General features: G+C 42.9%; 1 protein-coding gene across 3 annotated transcripts in view; it reads left to right on the forward strand.

Moving 5' to 3' along the window:
- Positions 1-9,947, forward strand: part of NLGN4X (neuroligin 4 X-linked) — a 246,436-nt gene that overhangs the window by 227,656 nt on the left and 8,833 nt on the right. The gene's annotated exons all lie outside the window — the stretch shown is intronic.

Consider the following 9,947-nt stretch of genomic DNA (forward strand, 5'->3'; position numbering starts at 1 on the left):
TCAAAGACACAGCAAAAGGCACAGTACTTATATTGTGTTTTACTTTGAAGTCAGTAACCAAAGCTAGAAAACAAAAAGTGACAAATAAAGTGACTGTTTAGTGATGAACAGCTCATGCTTGAAATGAACACTTGAAAATTGCAATTTTTGATGGTCCATTACCCTTTTCAGTGCTAAAACTATGGTTTTTACCCTTCATTCACCATCATCTTGGCCTCTGAATATACTCACCAAAGGTACCCTTACCAAAGTCAACCCTTAAAAACAAGGGGGAGGGAATATGTTATGGAATATATTCAAAAAGCTGTGTTTGGGGGAATCACAATTATATATTATGTTAATTAACTTGCACAGTACACTGTAAAATATTATGAAAAACAGTTTGCATGAGATTTTCTTAAAGATCTGCTTCTCCGGATTTATCCTGCTGTCTTTGTACAATTAGTATTCCCATTAAACTTAATTGGGAGTTTTACATGCTCAAGGAATCAGTCAGATCCTTCAGGCTTTATTAGACCCCTCCCATTGTAAGAACAGTGGGAATGGGATACAGGGAAAAGGAAATGTTGTTAGTCAGTGATGGGCAACCAAGGCTAGTGAGTAGGCTGCATGATTGGCCCTCCATCTCAATGGGATGCAAGATTGAAATCGGGCTTGTGCACAAACCGTAACCCCAAGAATAAGATTAAGTACATTGCACTTGATTCTCCTTCTTTATCAAGCCTTTTCCACACAAAGTGATCCATGGTTAGTGGCAAATTAAATTGCCACAAAAGGAACATACAGAAGCAGAGGGAGCCCATGGCCCTCAGACTGTTGTGTGTAATTAGCATACACCTCACAGATGCCCTCACTTTAAATGTACGACACTTCTCATTTCAAACTGTGAGGGAAGGGGAGAAGTGGGGATGGGATGCAAATCAGCCAATTCATGGCACTTTGTAAGTTCTGAGAGGGAATGGAGTAGGTAAATACAGGGGCCCTGCACATGTGAGGTGTGGGGGCAGAGTGTGTGTGGGGGCCACACATAGAACCATGAGGAGGTTGCCCCTTCTGCCTTTCCCAGAGCCTTCTCTTGGCCCTAGGAACTATTTCCACCTGCTTCTTATGACACAGAGGAGAGTCCTCAGGGAACAGGTATTGGAACTCCCCATTTTTATCCACCTGACCAACTCACATTCTTCTGCTTCCCAGTTCTTAAGTTAGTTGAGCGGAACATATAGGCATCACAGGATAACTGTTTCCATAAAGAGGGAATGGATCCAATTCACCTGTGATTTGCTGCCTCTCTGTGGGGCCTGGTCATCTGGTCATGGACACCTGACCTCTACCAAAGATCCAGGCAGTAATTAAAAAAAAGGAGCCAGAAAGAGCTGCATGTAACCCAAGAAGGCAGTAGTTGAGAGCTGGTAGTGAAGAGAATTGGGGCAAGAGAGAACTGGATGAGAACTATTTAGAGAGCGCTGCAGTCAGAGAGAACTGGCCAGATCTGGCAAACTCTCCCATACAGAAGGCTTTTGAACAGGATCATAGGTGAAGACGGAGAACCAGCTCAGTCACTGCAAGCCAAGTATAAAACCTATAAGGTTGATTTTGGAGGTTCCCACAAGAATGGATAGAACTTGAAGGCAGAGATCTGAGGAGTAGAATGCTTCAAGGGGAACCCTCTTACATGAGGTTCTAGTTGAGGGCTTCAAGGAAATGGCTGCAAGAAGAACACGGGCCAGAGGTCAAGGTTCTGAAATTGGGGGTGAGGGATTTGGACTATCAAATGAGGGACCTGAAGATGGTGATGCTGGAGTAGGAATGGAGGAGTGTTATGGTTCCATGTATTGTACTTTGAGTGGGTTGAAAATTATCTGACTTAGAGGGATTTTCTGAAAGTTGAAATTGTACTGAGAAATTGTGCCTGAAACCAGAGTTTGAGTGGGTTTCTGAGAGGGACATCATTCCTTTCCTGGGAAAAGGGAACCACTTTACTCGGATCTGGGAAGGCCTCGCTATTATCCGTATTAGGTCACTGATAAATAGAAAAGATGTAGAGAAACTGGAAAAGCCCCAGAGAGGAGCTATAAAGATAAAATGCAAGTCATGTGAGCAAAGGCTGAAGGAATTGGATATGTTTGAGGCTATAAGTTCAAAATACAGCACAGCAGATTTAGATTAAATCCCAGGAAAAGCTGGAGCTATGTTGTCTGGGCGGTGTCCCCGGGACTGTTCTATCCCCAGGGCTGGCCAGGATGGCAGAGGCTTACCAGCATGGGAACCCTGTCTGTGTATGGTGGCTGGATGAATACAGAACCCCACTCCCAGCTGGCTACTTTCTTATGGATGTGCCTGTCCCCCTGTGATCATTCTTCAACATAACTTTGATTGCTTTCAGATCTCTACCTTTGCATTTTGTGAGAAACAATCGTATTCCTGGCAAATCCCTTTGTCCTGGCACAACCAAACTCTGACCTTGCTTGAAGCTATGATAAGAGGAAGCTGCATACCAAATTTGGTGGCCCTAGCTCTTACCATTTAGGAGGAGTTCTTGAACAAACAGGCTCACAGATGGACGGACAGACAGACAGACACACTCGCTCAAATCCTCTCAAATGTATAGTGTAGGTGAAAAGAGATGACCTTTATCTGTAGTGTAGATTTTGGGAAGCTCAGTCAGTCCCAGAGAATCTAGAGGAAATTTGATGAGGGGGCTTGGCCTATATCGTTGGTTCATCACAGAAGCGTGCCCTTGGAGGAGCAAACCCTGCTACAAGGGTATGTCTACACATCAAAATTAATTCGAAATAAGAGCCATTATTTCGAATTAACATTTCTAGCATCTACACAGCCAAACCTTATTTTGAATGCTTATTTGAAAATGAAAGAACTACAGCAGGTGTATGCCAGGGCCACACGGGGCAGCTCCCCAACAGGGGCAGACACCTGCCCCTATTTTGATGCCTTGGACCACATCCTGAGGGGCGGGAGGTCTTTGCCACCCTGGGGGGCAGCGATCTGGGAGCATAGGGCCCTGACCAGGGCATGGTGGAGGATCGGCAGGAGCCACAGGAGCCGAGATGGAGCATTCCACGCCGCCAGGACCCCTGAGCTGTCCCAGCAGCCGAATTACCAGGGTCATTCGGGGAGGCAACAACATGTGAGTGTCATCACTGTCCCCTTACTGCGGGGAGGGAGACCAGGGACTGCATGCGTGGGCCTTGCTTACCATGGATCATGCAGCAACCTATGCATGTGAGAGCACGTGCTGTGCCACCCCTGGACAGGTGGCTCCAGCTGGCTGCCACACAGAAGCATTGGCCTGTTAGCCATATGCATGTGTGAAGAGACATGACATGCTACTGACCCCAGGGTGAGACACCGCAGGACGCCCTCCCTCCACAAGGCCATTCTAAACAGAGGCAGGGGACATCTCCCCCCCCCACACACTTCTGCCACACTATACACAGCACAGGGGCATGGGTGCGGTCACGGGGCAGCTCCCATTCCTGGGGATAGCCAGACATTCTGATCATGGCCTCTGTGCAAGCACATCTGCTCTGATGGTGCAGAGAACGGTCATCCTCACCTTGCAGAGAGGGGCTGGGCTTCACCCACTGTGTTGCCAGGGATAACTGACCACTTCTCTTGTTTCTTCACAGCCGCCCCAGCTGCGCGTGTAGGGTGCACCACCCCATCCGGGACATGCTCTTGCACCCAAGGGCTCCGCAGGATCACCCGAACAGTGCAGGGGTACCGACAGCCACACCTGGGGGCACTGCTAGCCCTGCACCACACCCTCCAGAACTGGGTGCAAGAAGATCTGGAGCTCCAGTGGGAGCAGCTTGCCCAGGGTCATGCCCACTGCCTACACCTGCAGATCCTGGTGCAGAGCATGCTGCCTCCTGCCTCTCCAGCTCCTGCTACCTCCCCAGTTACTGCTCCTCCTCCCACTCCTTCTCCCCCTCCACTTCTCCCTCCACACCCTTCTCAACCTCCATACCCTCCTCTCCACCCCGCTGGGATGCCGAGACCCCCCGCATGTGCTGTGCTGTGGGACAATTGGCCTTGCGAGACCCCCACCTCTGAGCTTCTGCTCCTCCTTCTTCCCCTTGCTTCCCCCTTCCAGCACCTTCCTCCCAGGTTTCCCCCTCTCCTCTCCCACCCTCTCTCTTCCCCTCTCTCTCCTTCTTTCCCCAGTCTCCCCAGTGTTTCATCCCCTCCCAGTTTTGTTAAATAAAGAGAGTTTGTATTTATGAAAAAACATGGTTTTTATTTTGCGTTAGGAAAGGGGGCTGGGAGTAAAGGGGGGGGTAAGTGGAAGTTGTAAGAAAGGAATGAGGCACAAGTCCCCAGTGAGGCAGACCAGGAAGGTTCTTAGTGCTTCTCAGGGTGGAAGCTCTCCCGCAGGGCCTCCTGGACACTGACAGCCCCCCGATGGACCTCCTGGATGGCAGCCTGCAGAAAGTGCAGCCAGGCTCGTAGCAACGCATCCACGAGAAGCACCAGAGTGCCCAGAGGCAGCTCTGACTCCATGTTGCAGAGTGCTGTGGTGTCCTGAGTGAGGGCAACCAGAGCACGCAGAGACGAAATGTTTTGCTGTCCCTCAGTGAGGTAGGCAGGGAAACCTGAGAACTGGCTGCCCGGCGGGGTAGGGGTTGTGTCCCTTTAAGCACAAGACTCAGATAGCCTCAGGCAACAACCACACAAAGACACTCCTGACCTGATGCCCTGCCTAAGCTGGTTCCAGCCAGCCATAAATGCGATTCAGTGTCCACTCAGTGTGGACACGCTATTTTGAAATAGAAAAATGCTATTTCGAAATGCTTTTGTGTAGACGCGTTATTTCGAAATAGCTTATTTCAAATTAACTGTTTTGAAATAAGATATTTCGAAATAACACTGTAGTGTAGACATGACCTAAGGGAAAAGACATTTGTTTCCCTGCTGAATACCTTGTGCGATAGGTCTCTGCAGAAAAATAGCAAAATACTTTTCCTAAATTTTACCAAACTTGAAACAAATGATCATTTGAATGAATAGAACTCTCTGTGTGCAGGATGATGCCTACAGAGAACTGGTAGTGATGTCTGTTATTAGTGTTATCTGACTAAGATGCTCAGATTTCAGTTCCTCCTAGCATTTATCATTTATTTTGAATTTAAATCTTCATTCTTCCTTACAAAATATCTGTGTATTTCTTAGCATCTAAGCATTTTATTTCTCTCTCTGTTTGAAGGTATTTGCTGATCCCACTACAAGTCTGTGTTAATTAAATGAAATACAATCACAGTGTTTTGGTTTCATAAATATAGGCATAATAGTTGTCAGAGGCCAATATTATTATTATGAGGTTGCACAGGAAAAACCAGAAGTGTAAAGAGCAGTGTATCACCCTTTCACACACATCCATTTGCAGCAAAGCTCCTTGTGCAGAGGAAGTACACTCTGAAGAGTGCCCTTTGCCTTTCTATTCACAAAGGGAATTCAGTATTTCTGCAATACAAGTGCAGCTGCAACAGTGGGACTGAACTTCTGTCTCAGCAATGCATTTCACCATCCAGCAAATTAGTAAAGAGCCACAAAAGAATAAAACGTTTAGAATGCAAAAGCGCCTGCCATGCATTTATTATGATGAATAACAATTAATTTATCCATGCAAACTGCTAGATAAAGATTACAATGTGAGCAGCCTTATATGGAGCACAGCAAGAGATGGGGCTCGCTGCTTGAGTTTTCATTCTATTGGTGTTAACACGCAGAGGCATCTATTTTATTGTGAAGCCTTCAGTTATCTTCACGAGCTGCCAGAGCTTTAACTTGTGTGCATGGGTGAGTGTTTTGCTCGTGAATCAGCTGTCACATCATTGCAAAGATATTTATTTCATGACACTTGAGAAGCAAGCTGCATGTAGGCACTTTGAAGAGCTATGCATCAAGAACTGTAGGTTTGGCACCACTGAGCTAATATATATATAAGTGGGGCATAAAGGCACAAGTCACAGCTCACAAAGAAGGAAGGTGGAAGAAAGTGGTGGATGAAATCTCTGTGATTTCCCTCTCTGGAAACACCCACAGTTTGAGTCAGGGAAAATGGCTAGATGCCAAATGACACAAGAAACTATTCTCAGATTCTAACCCGAGGATACTGTGGTGGCAAACATTCCCTTTTCCTCCTAGATTCCTGAGGTAGAGAAAATCTAGAGGGAAAACACTTAACAATAATTATCATTAGTAGAAAGTAAACACTGATCCATAATTCTATTCTAGCAATTGTATGGAAAGAAGAATGGTGTCTAGGCTAAAGCATAGAATTGCGAACAGGAATGCTTAGCGCTGTCAGATTTTGTATAAAACTTTGAGCAAGTCACTTGGGCCATGTCTACACTACAGATAAGATCAAAACAGCCACAGTCAATCTTCTGGGGTTCGAATTAGTGGGTCTAGTGAAGACATGCTCATTGGAACTGAGAAGGCACTCCTGTTGATGCCGGTAGTCCTGTTGCTACGAAATCAAAGAGAAAGTATGTTCCCTTTAACATCCCATTGTGGAGAGCACCAAAATTCTAGTTAAGATACTTTGACTTAAGCTACACAATTAACATAGCTGAAGATGCATATCTTAATTCAAACTTATCCCCTGGCGTAGACCAGGCCTTGGTGTGCTTGTACTTCACTATCCCCACCTGAAACCCTGGGGATAGTAACATTAACTCAGAGGGACATTGAAAACAATCATTCATGCATCAGATTGAAATGTTCTAAAATTCTTGGCTACAAAAGGTATAAAAATGCAAAAAAGTATTATTCTGATTTTCTGCATTGTTCAGGAAGCATTCCAGCAGTTGTTTTTGTTTCATAAAAACATGGATGAGCTTACAGACTCTCTCTAGGTCCCAAAGGTCAAATGAAAGGCTAGAATTACAAAACAGGAAGCGGAGGGACAGTGCCAAGTGAAAGGTCCAAAGTCAAGTGAATGACTAATTGCCTGGTGAAAGTTAACTATGCAGATACATGAGCTATGCATGTGTGTGGCATTATATAAATAACGATAACAAATAATAACCCGAATGAATTGTCTTCCATCTGAGGAAAAAGACTTTCTGACCTAAAATGTTGTAATCTCATGCTGCTGTAACAAATACCCAATTTTCTGTTCCTACAAAAATAGTTACATAAATTGTATTTCTACTCACGTTAATTTAAGCTCCTTCTGCAAACACTCATCTGAAAATGCACAGAGCAAGAGTTCAACTATTTTCACATCTGAAGAGTTTGGTGTGTAGTAATCTTCTCTGGAGTGGGCTTCTTTGAGCATTCCAATAGTTTTATATGTCTTTTGGTATTTTGGTATTTTGACATACAACTGAGCACAAAGCTGCATGTGGGACAGGTTATTTCAGACTATTGCATGACATGAGGCACAGGGCATGAGTTTCCTCATATCAACAGATCTTTCATCCCCTGTTCACACTCCTTCACATTAGCATGTAAGAAGTTCCTACAAAGTGAGGCTCTACTCCCCTACATACTGCCCACCCCTTTTCATTCAGAGTCAGAGGATGTTATGGGAGTTTTCCCCATACTGATTACACAATCCAACTCTTTGAAGAGGATGCAGGGGTGAGAGAAGGGATGGTTAGTGAAATCTAAAAACATGCCAGTGGGGTTTTGTTTTTATTTTTTTTAATCTTTGTAATCACTATGGTCAAAATTCTGCACTCATTTACACACTGAACACATTACCTCCAAAATGACACTATGGGGTAAAGTAGTCTTTCTGGCATTTTATAGACAAAATCCCGAACCACTTGAATTCAATAGCAACATTTCCATTGACTTCAGAAGGGTCACGATGTCACTTTATGGTCACATAAGAAGCCTATACCTTCACTTATATACATAGAGGGAGGGATGAAGTAGATGAAGAATAGTGAATGGAACCAGCCCATGACCCTGACCCTATGTTTCATGAGGTGCTGAGTGCTTTCATATCCCTTGGGTTTAGTTTTTTGAACACAACTAACTTGCATCTGTTGGCTTCATTTTTACTCTTTTTGCACCTACATGGCAGAATATGGCCCAGAGTTTTTAGAGCTATGAATTGGAACAGCATGTGCTTAAGAAAGAGGATAGAAAATATGACTGATTTGCTGCTATAGCTGTTCTAGGCTTTTGGGTTTCTGATGGGAGAAATTGACTTGTGCTTTTATAATCGGTGCAAGTTTATCCAGCTTTTAGAATTCTTGCCTTGTGTCCAAAAGAACTGTAGTACATCTATTGTATCAAGCTAATGCCTACTTGGCTGGATTTGGCAAATCCTCATCTCTATTCTTTGAGAACAAAAGGAATACTTTATTTCCTTTTCAAATACATGCTACAGTTTCTCAGAGTGGCAGCTCATGAAATCCTTCACAGTGTTGCTTGGAAAGAGAAAATTCTACCTTAGCTTCAGTCAAGGGGTAACTAGTAATATGCGATCAAATTGTGGCTCATAGATACTTCTTAAAAGAATAAAATCTGAACACGTCTCTTCTGGACTGCTCAACGTATATCTTCAGGAGATGGCAGGAATGTGGTACAGAATAATATGCAAAGAAACTAAAACAAAAGAGGATTTGATTCAGAATACCGTTTTTAATTGCATTTTACTTGATTAAATTCAAAGGCAAATTGCCACTGGTTAGCAGGTAAATAAAAGCATCTTTGGATTATTAAAGCTAAATGTCAGCCTCATTCTAGCATAAGGAAATGACACTTCATGAACAACAAAGGAACCTTGGGAAAATGTAATAATCTCCTGGGCATTTAAAAAAAAGAAATAATAAAAAAAGCCTTTAAAACTGTAATATTGTATCAGGGCATCCCTTTAATTTAAATAAAAGCACATTAGTAGAAAAGGAAAAAGACTAGATTGATTTTTGAAAAAGATAAACAAATACATATGGAATGGAGAAAAGAAAAGTCAGTATAATGCATAGAAGATACATTATATACCATGGGATGATATATTATTAAGCATAGATTATATGCTTTGCCTTCTAAAGTCCTCACCTTCCAAAAATATGGAATATCTAACTAGCTAGATACAGCTTTCATGTTTCAAAGGGAAGAACAGTCAGGTTATTGTTAAAAGATTTGCACAGATTGAACTGTTATGTTAATTTCCCCTGCTAATTTAAAGGCCAACATCTCTTGAAAAAAAGTCAGATATGAATAGATTTGTATGGAAAGTTCAATATAGTTTTAAGGCATTGTTAATATTAGAAGATGTCCTTAAATGTATAACACTGGGAGGATAGTAGAAATACAAATTTAATGTTTGGACTTGTAAGATTTAATATTGTCTCTTAAGGGATCTACTCAGAGCTGCTGTAGAAGTAGTTGGACTAGTACTAATTTCTCTCCCCGCTTCCATCCTAAGAAGTTTGGACGTGTTCAAAGCCTGTGATACTATAGTTAGTAGTGTTTAATATACTGTCGTCTCAAAAAGTAATGTCTTAATGCAAAAGATAGAAATATTTGTCACATACCAATACACATTTTAGCCCTATATCACAATGGTTTAAAGTTATTGTATACCATTCTTATGGTGATTGTTCTTATTATGTACTACACTGTATATATCATTATTATATACCAACATAAAAGGCATTAGGCTGGTCTTTGGCTAGTGCATTTTGTCATTGTTCCATTATAATCACAGTCTGGTTCTTGTTAAAAGTCAGTCTCTAACAACTGCATCATGTACCTGATACACAGAGCTAAAGTCAAATCCTCAGACTTCCTGAGCACCTACAGCTCTCACTGGTTCAGGTGCTTGGTACCTCTCAAAAATTCATCGATAGGACCGAATCATTGAAGCCATTGCCAAAATTTAAGCTGGTTTCAGAAGGAGTAAGATCAGGTCCTATTTTCTATTCTATATATAGAGAACTACTGTAATACTTCATATTTACTGT

The sequence above is a fragment of the Pelodiscus sinensis genome, chromosome 1, assembly GCF_052426305.1.
Source record: "Pelodiscus sinensis isolate ZL-2025 chromosome 1, ASM5242630v1, whole genome shotgun sequence".
Taxonomy (NCBI): Eukaryota; Metazoa; Chordata; order Testudines; family Trionychidae; genus Pelodiscus; species Pelodiscus sinensis.